The sequence below is a fragment of the Cherax quadricarinatus genome, chromosome 39 (assembly GCF_038502225.1).
Source record: "Cherax quadricarinatus isolate ZL_2023a chromosome 39, ASM3850222v1, whole genome shotgun sequence".
NCBI classification, from domain to species: domain Eukaryota; kingdom Metazoa; phylum Arthropoda; class Malacostraca; order Decapoda; family Parastacidae; genus Cherax; species Cherax quadricarinatus.
The window spans coordinates 17,153,496-17,169,945 of NC_091330.1; positions in this window are offsets into that span (position 1 = coordinate 17,153,496).

Here is a 16,450-nt window from a genome sequence, read left to right on the forward strand (position 1 = left end):
TTCCCCAGGTACTGAGGAAGGTGCTTCTCCAGGCAATGAGGAAGGTGCTTCCGCATGTACTGAGAAAGGTGCTTCCCCAGGTGCTGAGGAAGGTGCTTCCCCAGGTACTGAGGAAGGAGCTTCTCCAGGTACTGAGGAAGGTGCGTCCCTAAGTACTGAGAAAGGTGCTTCCCCAGGTACTGAGGAACGTGCTTCCCCAGGTAGTGAGGAAGGTGCTTCCCCAGGTACTGAGGAAGGTGGTTCCCCAGGTACTGAGGAAGGTGCGTCCCCAGGTACTGAGAAAGGTGCGTTCCCAGTTACTGAGGAAGGTGCTTCCCCAGGTACTGAGGAAGGTGCTTCCCCAGGTACTGATGAAGGTGCTTCCCCAGGTACTAATGAAGGTGCTTTCTCAGGTACTGAGGAAGGTGTTTCCCCAGGTACTGAGGTAGGTGCTTCCCCAGGGACTGAGGAAGATGCTTCTTTAGGTACCGAGGAAGGTACTTCCCCAGGTACTGATGAAGGTGCTTCCCCAAGTACTGATGAAAGTGCTTCCCCAGGTACTGATGAAGGTGTTTCCCCAGGTACTGATGAAGGTGCTTCCCCAGGTACTGAGGAAGGTGCTACACCAGGTGCTGAGGAAGGTGCTTCCCCAGGTACTGAGGAAGGTGCTTCACCAGGTACTGAGGAAGGTGCTTCCCCAGGTACTGAGGAAGGTGCTTCCCCAGGTACTGAGGAAGGTGCGTCACCAGGTACTGAGGAAGGTGCTTCCCCAGGTACTGAGGAAGGTGCTTCCCCAGGTACTGAGGAAGGTGCTTCCCCAGGTACTGATGAAGGTGTTTTCCCAGGTACTGAGGAAGGTGCTTCCCCAGGTACTGAGGAAGGTGCTTCCCCAGGTACTGAGGAAGGTGCTTCCACAGGTACTGAGGAAGGTGCTTCCCCAGGTACCGAGGAAGGTGCTTCCCCAGGTACTGATCAAGGTGCTTCCCCAGGTACTGATCAATGTGCTTCCCCAGGTACTGATGAAGGTGCTTCCCCAGGCACTGAGGAAGGTGCTACCCCAGGTACTGAGGAAGGTGCTTCCCCAGGTAGAGGAAGGTGCTTCCCCTGGTACTGAGGAAGGTGCGTCCCCAGGTACTGAGGAAGGTGCTTCCCTAGGTACTGAGGGAGATGCTTCCCTAGGTACTGTGGAAAGTGCTTCCCCAGGTACTGAGGGAGGTGCTTCCCCAGGTACTGAGGAAGGTGCTTGCCCAGGTACTGAGGAAGGTGCTTCCCCAGCTACTGAGGAAGGTGCTTCCCCAGGTACTGAGGAGGATGCTACCCCAGGTACTGAGGAAGGTACTTCCCCAGGTACTGAGGAAGATGCTTTCCCAGGTACTGAGGAAGGTGCTTTCCCAGGTACTGAGGAAGATGCTTTCCCAGGTACTGAGGAAAGTGCTTCCCTAGGTACTGATGGAGGTGCTTCCCCAGGTACTGAGGAAGGTGGTTCCCCAGGTACTCATGAAGGTGCTTCTCCTGGTACTGAGGAAGGTGCTTCCCCAGGTACTGAGGAAGGTGCTTCCTAACTAACATCACTACTCCCCACTACCTGGGAGAACGTGCCTCCCACAAGCATAGTTATATATACCAACACTAGAGTCATTAAGGCTGCACGTAACCTCTTCTCTGCCAGTTAAGATAACTTTAACCTGTAAGAAATTAAAGGAAACTCTCAGTATATGTACACTGAGAAACACCCCACGGTATATATATACAGTGAGAAACACTCCACGTTGTATATATATACGCTGAGAAACACCCCAGTGTATATATACACTGAGAAACATCCCACGGTGTATATATACACTGAGAAACACTCCACGGTGTATATATATATACACCGAGAAACACCCCACAGTGTATATATACACTGAGAAACATCCCACGGTGTACATACACACTGAGAAACACTCCACGGTGTATAGATACACTGAGAAACACCCCTCAGTGTATATATACACTGAGAAACATCCCATGGTGTATATATATACTGAGAAACATCCCATGGTGTACATATACACTGAGAAATATCCCACGGTGTATATATACACTGAGAAACACCCCGCGGTGTATATATTCACTGAGAAACACCCCACGGTGTATATATACACTGAGAAACACCCCTCGGTATATATATACACTGAGAAACACCCCGCGGTGTATATATACACTGAGAAATACTCCATGGTGCATATATACACTGAGAAACACCCCTCGGTATATATATACACTGAGAAACACCCCGCGGTGTATATATACACTGAGAAACACCACAAGGTGTATATATACACTGAGAAACACCCCACGGTGTATATATACACTGAGAAACACCCCACGGTGTATATATACACTGAGAAACACCCCACGGTGTATATATACACTGAGAAACACCCCACGGTGTATATATACACTGAGAAACACCCCACGGTGTATACATACACTGAGAAATACTCCATGGTATATATATACACTGAGAAACACCCCTCGGTATATATATACACTGAGAAACACCCCACGGTGTATATATACACTGAGAAACACCCCACGGTGTATATATACACTGAGAAACACCACACGGTGTATATATACACTGAGAAATACTCCATGGTATATATATACACTGAGAAATACTCCATGGTATATATATACACTGAGAAACACCCCACGGTGTATATATACACTGAGAAACACCACACGGTATATATATACACTGAGAAACAACCCACGGTGTATATATACACTGAGAAATACTCCATGGTATATATATACACTGAGAAACACTCCACGGTATATATATACACTGAGAAACACCCCACGGTGTATATATACACTGCGAAACACCCCACGGTGTATATATACACTGAGAAACACCCCACGGTATATATATACACTGAGAAACACCACACGGTGTATATATACACTGAGAAACACCAGACGGTGTATATATACACTGAGAAACACCTCACGGTGTATATATACACTGAGAAACACCCCACGGTATATATATACACTGAGAAACACCACACGGTGTATATATACACTGAGAAACACCACACGGTGTATATATACACTGAGAAACACCACACGGTGTATATATACACTGAGAAACACCACACGGTATATATATACACTGAGAAACACCACACGGTATATATATACACTGAGAAACACCACACGGTGTATATATACACTGAGAAACACCACACGGTATATATATACACTGAGAAACACTCCACGGTATATATATACACTGAGAAACACCCCACGGTTTATACATACACTGAGAAACACCACACGGTGTATACATACACTGAGAAACACCACATGGTGTATATATACACTGAGAAACACCACACGGTGTATATATACACTGAGAAATACCCCACGGTATATATATACACTGAGAAACACCCCACGGTATATATATACACTGAGAAACACCACACGGTATATATATGCACTAAGAAACACCACACGGTGTATATATACACTGAGAAACACCACACGGTATATATATACACTGAGAAACACCACACGGTGTATATATACAAACACCACACGGTGTATATCTACTCTGAGAAACACCACATGGTATATATATACACTGAGAAACACCACACGGTATATATACACTGAGAAACACCACACGGTATATATATACACTGAGAAACACCACACGGTGTATATATACACTGAGAAACACTCCACGGTATATATATACACTGAGAAACACCACACGGTATATATATACACTGAGAAACACTCCACGGTATATATATACACTGAGAAACACCACACGGTATATATATACACTGAGAAACACCTCACGGTGTATATATACACTGAGAAACACCACACGGTGTATATATACACTGAGAAACACTCCACGGTGTATATATACACTGAGAAACACCACACGGTGTATATATACACTGAGAAACACCACACGGTGTATATATACACTGAGAAACACCTCACGGTGTATATATACACTGAGAAACACCACACGGTGTATATATACACTGAGAAACACCACACGGTGTATATATACACTGAGAAACACCTCACGGTGTATATATATACTGAGAAACACCCCACGGTGTATACATACACTGAGAAACACCACACGGTGTATACATACACTGAGAAACACCACACGGTGTATACATACACTGAGAAACACCCCACGGTGTATACATACACTGAGAAACACCACACGGTGTATATATACACTGAGAAACACCACACGGTGTATATATACACTGAGAAACACCACACGGTGTATATATACACTGAGAAACACCACACGGTGTATATATACACTGAGAAACACCTCACGGTGTATATATACACTGAGAAACACACTGAGAAACACCACACGGTGTATATATACACTGAGAAACTCCTCACGGTGTATATATCCCTCGGCAACATAATGTAAATATGCGAGCTGCTAATGTTAAGCCAAAACGTATTTAATTATGTAACTTGCTGCCGTGTGGAATTAAGACACATAATTCTTATTTTTAACTTACCAACTAATAATGATGCTGCAATATTATTTGATTTATAAATTCTTAAGAGAGCTTCATTAAATGTTCCTTGGTGCTGCCTGCAGCTCCTGGACCTCTTTTGTTGACCCATGTTGCAGAATCAACATTAAAAGCTCCTACTACTACAACAACAACTACTACTACTACTATTTATAATAATAATAATAATAATAATAATAATAATAATAATAATAATAATAATAATAATAATAATAATAATAATAATAATAATAATACAAGAAACTGGAAAAATAAAAACTTATTTTGCTGGCGTTTTCACGTTTGACAGATTTATTTAGTTTACTTGGCACTATATCGTAAAACACTTCCAGTGTCTCTAACAAACTTGTATCTTTTAATTTCATCGCTGTTTTTATCAAATTAGGTAATATATGTATATGTCTGGACCTTCCCTCGCTCAGTATTACAATACTTCTCCAGTAGTACAGGGGATACCTCTCCAGTAGTACAGGGGATACCTCTCCACTAGTACAGGGGATACCTCTCCAGTAGTACAGGGGATACCTCTCCAGTAGTACAGGGGATACCTCTCCAGTAGTACAGGGGATACCTCTGCAGTAGTACAGAGGATACCTCTGCAGTAGTACAGGGGATACCTCTCCAGTAGTACAGGGGATACCTCTCCAGTAGTACAGGGGATACCTCTCCAGTAGTACAGGGGATACCTCTCCAGTAGTACAGGGGATACCTCTCCACTAGTACAGGGGATACCTCTCCAGTAGTACAGGGGATACATCTCCAGTAGTACAGGGGATACCTCTCCAGGAGTACATGGGGATACCTCTCCAGTAGTACAGGGGATACCTCTCCAGTAGTACAGGGGATACATCTCCAGTAGTACAGGGGATACCTCTCCAGGAGTACATGGGGATACCTCTCCAGGAGTACAGGGGATACCTCTCCAGTAGTACAGGGGATACCTCTCCAGTAGTACATGGGGATACCTCTCCAGTAGTACAGGGGATACCTCTCCAGTAGTACAGGGGATACCTCTCCAGTAGTACAGGGGATACCTCTCCAGTAGTACAGGGGATACCTCTGCAGTAGTACAGGGGATACCTCTCCAGTAGTACAGGGGATACCTCTCCAGTAGTACAGGGGATACCTCTCCAGTAGTACAGGGGATACCTCTCCAGTAGTACAGAGGATACCTCTCCAGTAGTACAGGGGATACCTCTCCAGTAGTACAGGGGATACCTCTCCAGTAGTACAGGGGATACCTCTCCAGTAGTACAGGGGATACCTCTCCAGTAGTACAGGGGATACCTCTCCAGTAGTACAGGGTATACCTCTCCAGTAGTACAGGGGATACCTCTCCAGTAGTACAGGGGATACCTCTCCAGTATTACAGGGGATATCTCTCCAGTAGTACAGGGGATACCTCTCCAGTAGTACAGGGGATACCTCTCCAGTAGTACAGGGGATACCTCTCCAGTAGTACAGGGGATACCTCTCCAGTAGTACAGGGGCTACCTCTCCAGTAGTACAGGGAATACCTCTCCAGTAGTACAGGGGATACCTCTCCAGTAGTACAGGGGATACCTCTCCAGTAGTACAGGGGATACCTCTCCAGTAGTACAGGGGATACCTCTCCAGTAGTACAGGGGATACCTCTCCAGTAGTACAGGGGATACCTCTCCAGTATTACAGGGGATATCTCTCCAGTAGTACAGGGGATACCTCACCAGTAGTACAGGGGATACCTCTCCAGTAGTACAGGGGATACCTCTGCAGTAGTATATGGGATACCTCTCCAGTAGTACAGGGGATACCTCTCCAGTAGTACAGGGGATACCTCTCCAGTAGTACAGGGGATACCTCTCCAGTAGTACAGGGGATACCTCTCCAGTAGTACAGAGGATACCTCTCCAGTAGTACAGGGGATACATCTCCAGTAGTACAGGGGATACCTCTCCAGTAGTACAGGGGATACCTCTCCAGTAGTACAGGGGATACCTCTCCAGTAGTACAGGGGATGCCTCTCCAGTAGTACAGGGGATACCTCTGCAGTAGTACAGGGGATACCTCTCCAGTAGTACAGGGGATACCTCTCCAGTAGTACAGGGGATACCTCTCCAGTAGTACAGGGGATACCTCTCCAGTAGTACAGGGGATACATCTCCAGTAGTACAGGGGATACCTCTCCAGTCATACAGGGGATACCTCTCCAGTAGTACAGGGGATACCTCTCCAGTCATACAGGGGATACCTCTCCAGTAGTACAGGGGATACCTCTCCAGTCATACAGGGGATACCTCTCCAGTCATACAGGGGATACCTCTCCAGTAGTACAGGGGATACCTCTCCAGTCATACAGGGGATACCTCTCAAGTCATACAGGGGATACATCTCCAGTCATACAGGGGATACATCTCCAGTCATACAGGGGATCCCTCTCCAGTCATACAGGGGATACCTCTCCAGTCATACAGGGAATGCCTCTCCAGTCATACAGGGGATACCTCTCCAGCCATACAGGGGATACCTCTCCAGTCATACTGGGGATACCTCTCCAGTCATACAGGGGATACCTCTCCAGTCGTACAGGGGATACCTCTACAGTCATACAGGGGATCCCTCTCCAGTCATACAGGGGATACTTCTCCAGTCATACAGGGGATACCTCTCCAGTCATACAGGGGATCCCTCTCCAGTCATACAGGGGATACCTCTCCAGTCATACAGGGGATCCCTCTCCAGTCATACAGGGGATACCTCTCCAGTCATACAGGAAATGCCTCTCCAGTCATAGAGGGGATACCTCTCCAGCCATACAGGGGATACCTCTCCAGTCATACAGGGGATACCTCCCCAGTCATACAGGGGATCCCTCTCCAGTCATACAGGGGATACCTCTCCAGTCATACAGGGAATGCCTCTCCAGTCATAGAGGGGATACCTCTCCAGCCATACAGGGGATACCTCTCCAGTCATACAGGGGATACCTCTCCAGTCACACAGGGGACCCCTCTCCAGTCATACAGGGGATACCTCTCCAGCCATACAGAGGATACCTCTCCAGTCATACTGGGGATACATCTCCAGTCATACAGGGGATACCTCTCCAGTCATACAGGGGATCCCTCTCCAGTCATACAGGGGATACCTCTCCAGTCATACAGGGGATCCCTCTCCAGTCATACAGGGGATACCTCTCCAGTCATACAGGGAATGCCTCTCCAGTCATACAGGGGATACCTCTCCAGCCATACAGGGGATACCTCTCCAGTCATACAGGGGATACCTCTCCAGTCACACAGGGGACCCCTCTCCAGTCATACAGGGGATACCTCTCCAGTCGTACAGGGGATACCTCTCCAGTCATACAGGGGATACCTCTCCAGTCGTACAGGGGATACCTCTCCAGTCATACAGGGGATACCTCTTCAGTCGTACAGGGGATACCTCTCCAGTCATACAGGGGATACCTCTCCAGTCGTACAGGGGATACCTCTCCAGTCATACAGGGGATACCTCTCCAGTCATACAGGGGATACCTCTCCAGTCATACAGGGGTTACCTCTCCAGTCATGCAGGGGATACCTATCCAGTCATGCAGAGGATACCTCTCCAGTCATACAGGGGATACCTCTCCAGTCGTACAGGGGATACCTCTCCAGTCATACAGGGGATACCTCTCCAGTCGTACAGGGGATACCTCTCCAGTCATACAGGGGATACCTCTCCAGTCATACAGGGGATACCTCTCCAGTCATACAGGGGATACCTCTCCAGTCATGCAGGGGATACCTCTCAAGTCATGCAGGGGATACCTCTCCAGTCATACAGGGGATACCTCTCCAGTCATGCAGGGGATACCTCTCCAGTCATACAGGGGATACCTCTCCAGTCATGCAGGGGATACCTCTCCAGTCATACAGGGGATATATCTCCAGTGATACAGGGGATACCTCTCCAGTCATGCAGGGGATACCTCTCCAGTCATACAGGGGATACCTCTCCAGTCATACAGGGGATACCTCTCCAGTCATGCAGGGGATACCTATCCAGTCATGCAGGGGATACCTCTCCAGTCATACAGGGGATACCTCTCCAGTCGTACAGGGGATACCTCTCCAGTCATACAGGGGATACCTCTCCAGTCGTACAGGGGATACCTCTCCAGTCATACAGGGGATACCTCTCCAGTCATACAGGGGATACCTCTCCAGTCATACAGGGGATACCTCTCCAGTCATACAGGGGATACCTCTCCAGTCATGCAGGGGATACCTCTCCAGTCATGCAGGGGATACCTCTCCAGTCATACAGGGGATACCTCTCCAGTCATGCAGGGGATACCTCTCCAGTCATACAGGGGATACCTCTCCAGTCATTCAGGGGATACCTCTCCAGTCATACAGGGGATACATCTCCAGTGATACAGGGGATACCTCTCCAGTCATGCAGGGGATACCTCTCCAGTCATGCAGGGGATACCTCTCCAGTCATACAGGGGATACCTCTCCAGTCATGCAGGGGATACCTCTCCAGTCATACAGGGGATACCTCTCCAGTCATGCAGGGGATACCTCTCCAGTCATACAGGGGATACCTCTCCAGTCATGCAGGGGATACCTCTCCAGTCATACAGGGGATACATCTCCAGTGATACAGGGGATACCTCTCCAGTCATGCAGGGGATACCTCTCCAGTCATACAGGGGATACCTCTCCAGTCATACAGGGGATACATCTCCAGTGATACAGGGGATACCTCTCCAGTCATGCAGGGGATACCTCTCCAGTCATACAGGAGATACCTCTCTGGGATCGCGCTGCGGCTGAAGAACATCTAATAATAACAATACATGGGTGGCGGGAGATGTGTGTGGAAGTAGTGAATAAGAAACATCAGGATTATTGTGACGGAATATATCAAGCCGAGCCTCGCTTACCCTTATTGAAGCCGCACCATCATGCTACCACCCCCATCCCTTACCTCCCATCATCCTCGGGAGATCACCCCATCCCTTACCTCCCATCATCCTCGGGAGATCACCCCATCCCTTACCTCCCATCATCCTCGGGAGATCACCCCATCCCTTACCTCCCATCATCCTCGGGAGATCACCCCATCCCTTACCTCCCATCATCCTCGGGAGATCACCCCATCCCTTACCTCCCATCATCCTCGGGAGATCACCCCATCCCTTACCTCCCATCATCCTCGGGAGATCACCCCATCCCTTACCTCCCATCATCCTCGGGAGATCACCCCATCCCTTACCTCCCATCATCCTCGGGAGATCACCCCATCCCTTACCTCCCATCATCCTCGGGAGATCACCCCATCCCTTACCTCCCATCATCCTCGGGAGATCACCCCATCCCTTACCTCCCATCATCCTCGGGCGATCATCCTCGGGAGATCACCCCATCCCTTACCTCCCATCATCCTCGGGAGATCACCCCATCCCTTACCTCCCATCATCCTCGGGAGATCACCCCATCCCTTACCTCCCATCATCCTCGGGAGATTACTCCATCCCTTACCTCCCATCATCCTCGGGAGATCACCCCATCCCTTACCTCCCATCATCCTCGGGAGATCACCCCATCCCTTACCTCCCATCATCCTCGGGAGATCACCCCATCCCTTACCTCCCATCATCCTCGGGAGATTACTCCATCCCTTACCTCCCATCATCCTCGGGAGATCACCCCATCCCTTACCTCCCATCATCCTCGGGAGATCACCCCATCCCATCATCCTCGGGAGATCACCCCATCCCTTACCTCCCACCCCATCATCCTCGGGAGATCCCTTACCTCCCATCATCCTCGGGAGATACCTACCCCATCATCCTCGGGAGATCCCTTACCCCATCCCTTACCTCCCATCATCCTCGGGAGATCACCCCATCCCTTACCTCCCATCATCCTCGGGAGATCACCCCATCCCTTACCTCCCATCATCCTCGGGAGATCACCCCATCCCTTACCTCCCATCATCCTCGGGAGATCACCCCATCCCTTACCTCCCATCATCCTCGGGAGATCACCCCATCCCTTACCTCCCATCATCCTCGGGAGATCACCCCATTCCTTCCCTCCCATCATCCTCGGGAGATCACCCCATCCCTTACCTCCCATCATCCTCGGGAGATCACCCCATCCCTTACCTTCCATCATCCTCGGGAGATCACCCCATCCCTTACCTTCCATCATCCTCGGGAGATTACTCCATCCCTTACCTCCCATCATCCTCGGGAGATCACCCCATCCCTTACCTCCCATCATCCTCGGGAGATCACCCCATCCCTTACCTCCCATCATCCTCGGGAGATCACCCCATCCCTTACCTTCCATCATCCTCGGGAGATCACCCCATCCCTTACCTCCCATCATCCTCGGGAGATCACCCCATCCCTTACCTTCCATCATCCTCGGGAGATCACCCCATCCCTTACCTCCCATCATCCTCGGGAGATCACCCCATCCCTTACCTCCCATCATCCTCGGGAGATCACCCCATCCCTTACCTTCCATCATCCTCGGGAGATCACCCCATCCCTTACCTCCCATCATCCTCGGGAGATCACCCCATCCCTTTCCTCCCATCATCCTCGGGAGATTACCTCCCACTCCCATCCCTTACCTCCCATCATCCTCGGGAGATCACCCCATCCCTTACCTCCCATCATCCTTGGGAGATCACCCCATCCCTCACCCCACCTCCCATCATCCTCGGGAGATCACCCCATCCCTTACATCCTATCATCCTCGGGAGATCACCCCATCCCTTACCTCACATCATCCTCGGGAGATCACCCCATCCCTTACCTCCCATCATCCTCGGGAGATCACCCCATCCCTTACCTCCCATCATCCTCGGGAGATCACCCCATCCCTTACCTCCCATCATCCTCGGGAGATCACCCCATCCCTTACCTCCCATCATCCTCGGGAGATCACCCCATCCCTTACCTCCCATCATCCTCGGGAGATCACCCCATCCCTTACCTCCCATCATCCTCGGGAGATCACCCCATCCCTTACCTCCCATCATCCTCGGGAGATCACCCCATCCCTTACTTCCCATCATCCTCGGGAGATCACCCCATCCCTCACCTCCCCCATCCTCGGGAGATCACCCCATCCCTTACCTCCCATCATCCTCGGGAGATCACCCCATCCCTTACCTCCCATCATCCTCGGGAGATCACCCCATCCCTTACCTCCCATCATCCTCGGGAGATCACCCCATCCCTTACCTCCCATCATCCTCGGGAGATCACCCCATCCCTTACCTCCCATCATCCTCGGGAGATCACCCCATCCCTTACCTCCCATCATCCTCGGGAGATCACCCCATCCCTTACCTCCCATCATCCTCGGGAGATCACCCCATCCCTTACCTCCCATCATCCTCGGGAGATCACCCCATCCCTTACCTCCCATCATCCTCGGGAGATCACCCCATCCCTTACCTCCCATCATCCTCGGGAGATCACCCCATCCCTCACCTCCCCCATCCTCGGGAGATCACCCCATCCCTTACCTCCCATCATCCTCGGGAGATCACCCCATCCCTTAACTCCCATCATCCTCGGGAGATCACCCCATCCCTTACCTCCCATCATCCTCGGGAGATCACCCCATCCCTTACCTCCCATCATCCTCGGGAGATCACCCCATCCCTTACCTCCCATCATCCTCGGGAGATCACCCCATCCCTTACCTCCCATCATCCTCGGGAGATCACCCCATCCCTTACCTCCCATCATCCTCGGGAGATCACCCCATCACCCCATCCCTTACCTCCCCCCATCCCTTACCTCCCATCATCCTCGGGAGATCACCCCATCCCTTACCTCCCATCATCCTCGGGAGATCACCCCATCCCTTACCTACCATCATCCTCGGGAGATCACCCCATCCCTTACCTCCCATCATCCTCGGGAGATCACCCCATCCCTTACCTCCCATCATCCTCGGGAGATCACCCCATCCCTTACCTCCCATCATCCTCGGGAGATCACCCCATCCCTTACCTCCCATCATCCTCGGGAGATCACCCCATCCCTTACCTCCCATCATCCTCGGGAGATCACCCCATCCCTTACCTCCCATCATCCTCGGGAGATCACCCCATCCCTTACCTCCCATCATCCTCGGGAGATCACCCCATCCCTTACCTCCCATCATCCTCGGGAGATCACCCCATCCCTTACCTCCCATCATCCTCGGGAGATCACCCCATCCCTTACCTCCCATCATCCTCGGGAGATCACCCCATCCCTTACCTCCCATCATCCTCGGGAGATCACCCCATCCCTTACCTCCCATCATCCTCGGGAGATCACCCCATCCCTTACCTCCCATCATCCTCGGGAGATCACCCCATCCCTTACCTCCCATCATCCTCGGGAGATCACCCCATCCCTTACCTCCCATCATCCTCGGGAGATCACCCCATCCCTTACCTCCCATCATCCTCGGGAGATCACCCCATCCCTTACCTCCCATCATCCTCGGGAGATCACCCCATCCCTTACCTCCCATCATCCTCGGGAGATCACCCCATCCCTTACCTCCCATCATCCTCGGGAGATCACCCCATCCCTTACCTCCCATCATCCTCGGGAGATCACCCCATCCCTTACCTCCCATCATCCTCGGGAGATCACCCCATCCCTTACCTCCCATCATCCTCGGGAGATCACCCCATCCCTTACCTCCCATCATCCTCGGGAGATCACCCCATCCCTTACCTCCCATCATCCTCGGGAGATCACCCCATCCCTTACCTCCCATCATCCTCGGGAGATCACCCCATCCCTTACCTCCCATCATCCTCGGGAGATCACCCCATCCCTTACCTCCCATCATCCTCGGGAGATCACCCCATCCCTTACCTCCCATCATCCTCGGGAGATCACCCCATCCCTTACCTCCCATCATCCTCGGGAGATCACCCCATCCCTTACCTCCCATCATCCTTGGGAGATCACCCCATCCCTCCACTCCCCCATCCTCGGGAGATCACCCCATCCCTTACATCCTATCATCCTCGGGAGATCACCCCATCCCTTACCTCCCATCATCCTCGGGAGATCACCCCATCCCTTACCTCCCATCATCCTCGAGAGATCACCCCCATCCCTTACCTCCCATCATCCTCGGGAGATCACCCCATCCCTTACCTCCCATCATCCTCGGGAGATCACCCCATCCCTTACCTCCCATCATCCTCGGGAGATCACCCCATCCCTTACCTCCCATCATCCTCGGGAGATCATCCCTTACCTCCCATCATCCTCGGGAGATCACCCCATTCCTTCCCTCCCATCATCCCTTACCTCCCATCATCCTCGGGAGATCACCCCATCCCTTACCTACCATCATCCTCGGGAGATCACCCCATCCCTTACCTCCCATCATCCTCGGGAGATCACCCCATCCCTTACCTCCCATCATCCTCGGGAGATCACCCCATCCCTTACCTCCCATCATCCTCGGGAGATCACCCCATCCCTTACCTCCCATCATCCTCGGGAGATCACCCCATCCCTTACCTCCCATCATCCTCGGGAGATCACCCCATCCCTTACCTCCCATCATCCTCGGGAGATCACCCCATCCCTTACCTCCCATCATCCTCGGGAGATCACCCCATCCTTTACCTACCATCATCCTCGGGAGATAACCCCATCCCTTACCTCCCATCATCCTCGGGAGATCACCCCATCCCTTACCTCCCATCATCCTCGGAGATCACCCCATCCCTTACCTCCCATCATCCTCGGGAGATCACCCCATCCCTTACCTCCCATCATCCTCGGGAAATCACCCCATCCCTTACCTCCCATCATCCTCGGAGATCACCCCATCCCTTACCTCCCATCATCCTCGGGAGATCACCCCATCCCTTACCTCCCATCATCCTCGGGAGATCACCCCATCCCTTACCTCCCATCATCCTCGGTAGATCACCCCATCCCTTACCTCCCATCATCCTCGGGAGATCACCCCGTCCCTCACCTCCCATTATTCTCGGGAGATCACCCCATTCCTCACCTCCCATTATCCTCGGGAGATCACCCCATCCCTCACCTCCCATCATCCTCGGGAGATCACCCCATTCCTCACCTCCCCCCATCCTCGGGAGATCACCCCATCCCTCACCTCCCATTATCCTCGGGAGATCACCCCATTCCTCACCTCCCATTATCCTCGGGAGATCACCCCATCCCTCAACTCCCCTCCCCCTCGGGAGATCACCCCATTCCTCACCTCCCATTATCCTCGGGAGATCACCCCATCCCTCACCTCCCCTCATCCTTGGGAGATCACCCCATTCCTCACCTCCCCCCATCCTCGGGAGATCACCCCATCCCTCACCTCCCATTATCCTCGGGAGATCACCCCATCTCTCGTGATCAGACATATGGTCACTGTCTTGAACACTATGTGCTTAATTGTCCACTTATTGAGGAATACAGAGACAGACAGTATAATAACCTATGTGACATATCAAGATATCTTATTAATGAAAATAAGATACCAGATATACTAAGCAAATTTCCTAAATCTGCTTGTAACAGGTAAGTGAACTGTAGATATGTGGATAAATAAAAAACCATATGTACACCTGTTAACCCTTTTGGGGCCTAGTTCCTGGGCCTTTTGTGTATCCATATGCTCTTGCGCTACCGTCCACAGGATGGATATGGAGTGCACAATAAACTGGCTACTTCGGTGGCAAAATCTAAAAATCTAACCATCCCTCACCTCCCCTCGTCCTCTGGAGATCACACCGTCCCTCTCTTCCTCTCATCCTCGGGAGATCACCCCATCCCCCGCCTCCCCTCCTCCTCGGGAGATCAACCATCCCTCACCTCCTCGGAGGATCATCCATCCCTCACCTCCTCGAAGGATCATCCATCCCTCACCTCCTCGGAAGATCATCCATCCCTCACCTCCTCGGAGGATCATCCATCCCTCACCTCCTCGGAGGATCAACCATCCCTCACCTCCTCGGAGGATCATCCATCCCTCACCTCCTCGAAGGATCATCCATCCCTCACCTCCTCGGAGGATCATCCATCCCTCACCTCCTCGGAGGATCAACCATCCCTCACCTCCTCGGAGGATCATCCATCCCTCACCTCCTCGGAGGATCAACCATCCCTCACCTCCTCGGAGGATCATCCATCCCTCACCTCCTCGGAGGATCATCCATCCCTCACCTCCTCGGAAGATCAACCATCCCTCACCTCCTCCGAGGATCATCCATCCCTCACCTCCTCGGAGGATCATCCATCCCTCACCTCCTCGGAGGATCATCCATCCCTCACCTCCTCGGAGGATCAACCATCCCTCACCTCCTCGGGGGATCAACCATCCCTCACCTCCTCCGAGGATCATCCATCCCTCACCTCCTCGGAGGATCAACCATCCCTCACCTCCTCGGAGGATCAACCATCCCTCACCTCCTCGGAGGATCAATCATCCCTCACCTCCTCGGAGGATCAACCATCCCTCACCTCCTCGGAGGATCAACCATCCCTCACCTCCTCGGAGGATCAACCATCCCTCACCTCCTCGGAGGATCAATCATCCCTCACCTCCTCGGAGGATCAACCATCCCTCACCTCCTCGGAAGATCATCCATCCCTCACCTCCTCGGAGGATCAATCATCCCTCACCTCCTCGGAGGATCAACCATCCCTCACCTCCTCGGAAGATCATCCATCCCTCACCTCCTCGGAGGATCAATCATCCCTCACCTCCTCGGAGGATCATCCATCCCTCACCTCCTCGGAGGATCATCAATCCCTCACCTCCTCGGAGGATTATCCATCCCTCACCTCCTCGGAGGATCATCCATCCCTCACCTCCTCGGAGGATCAATCA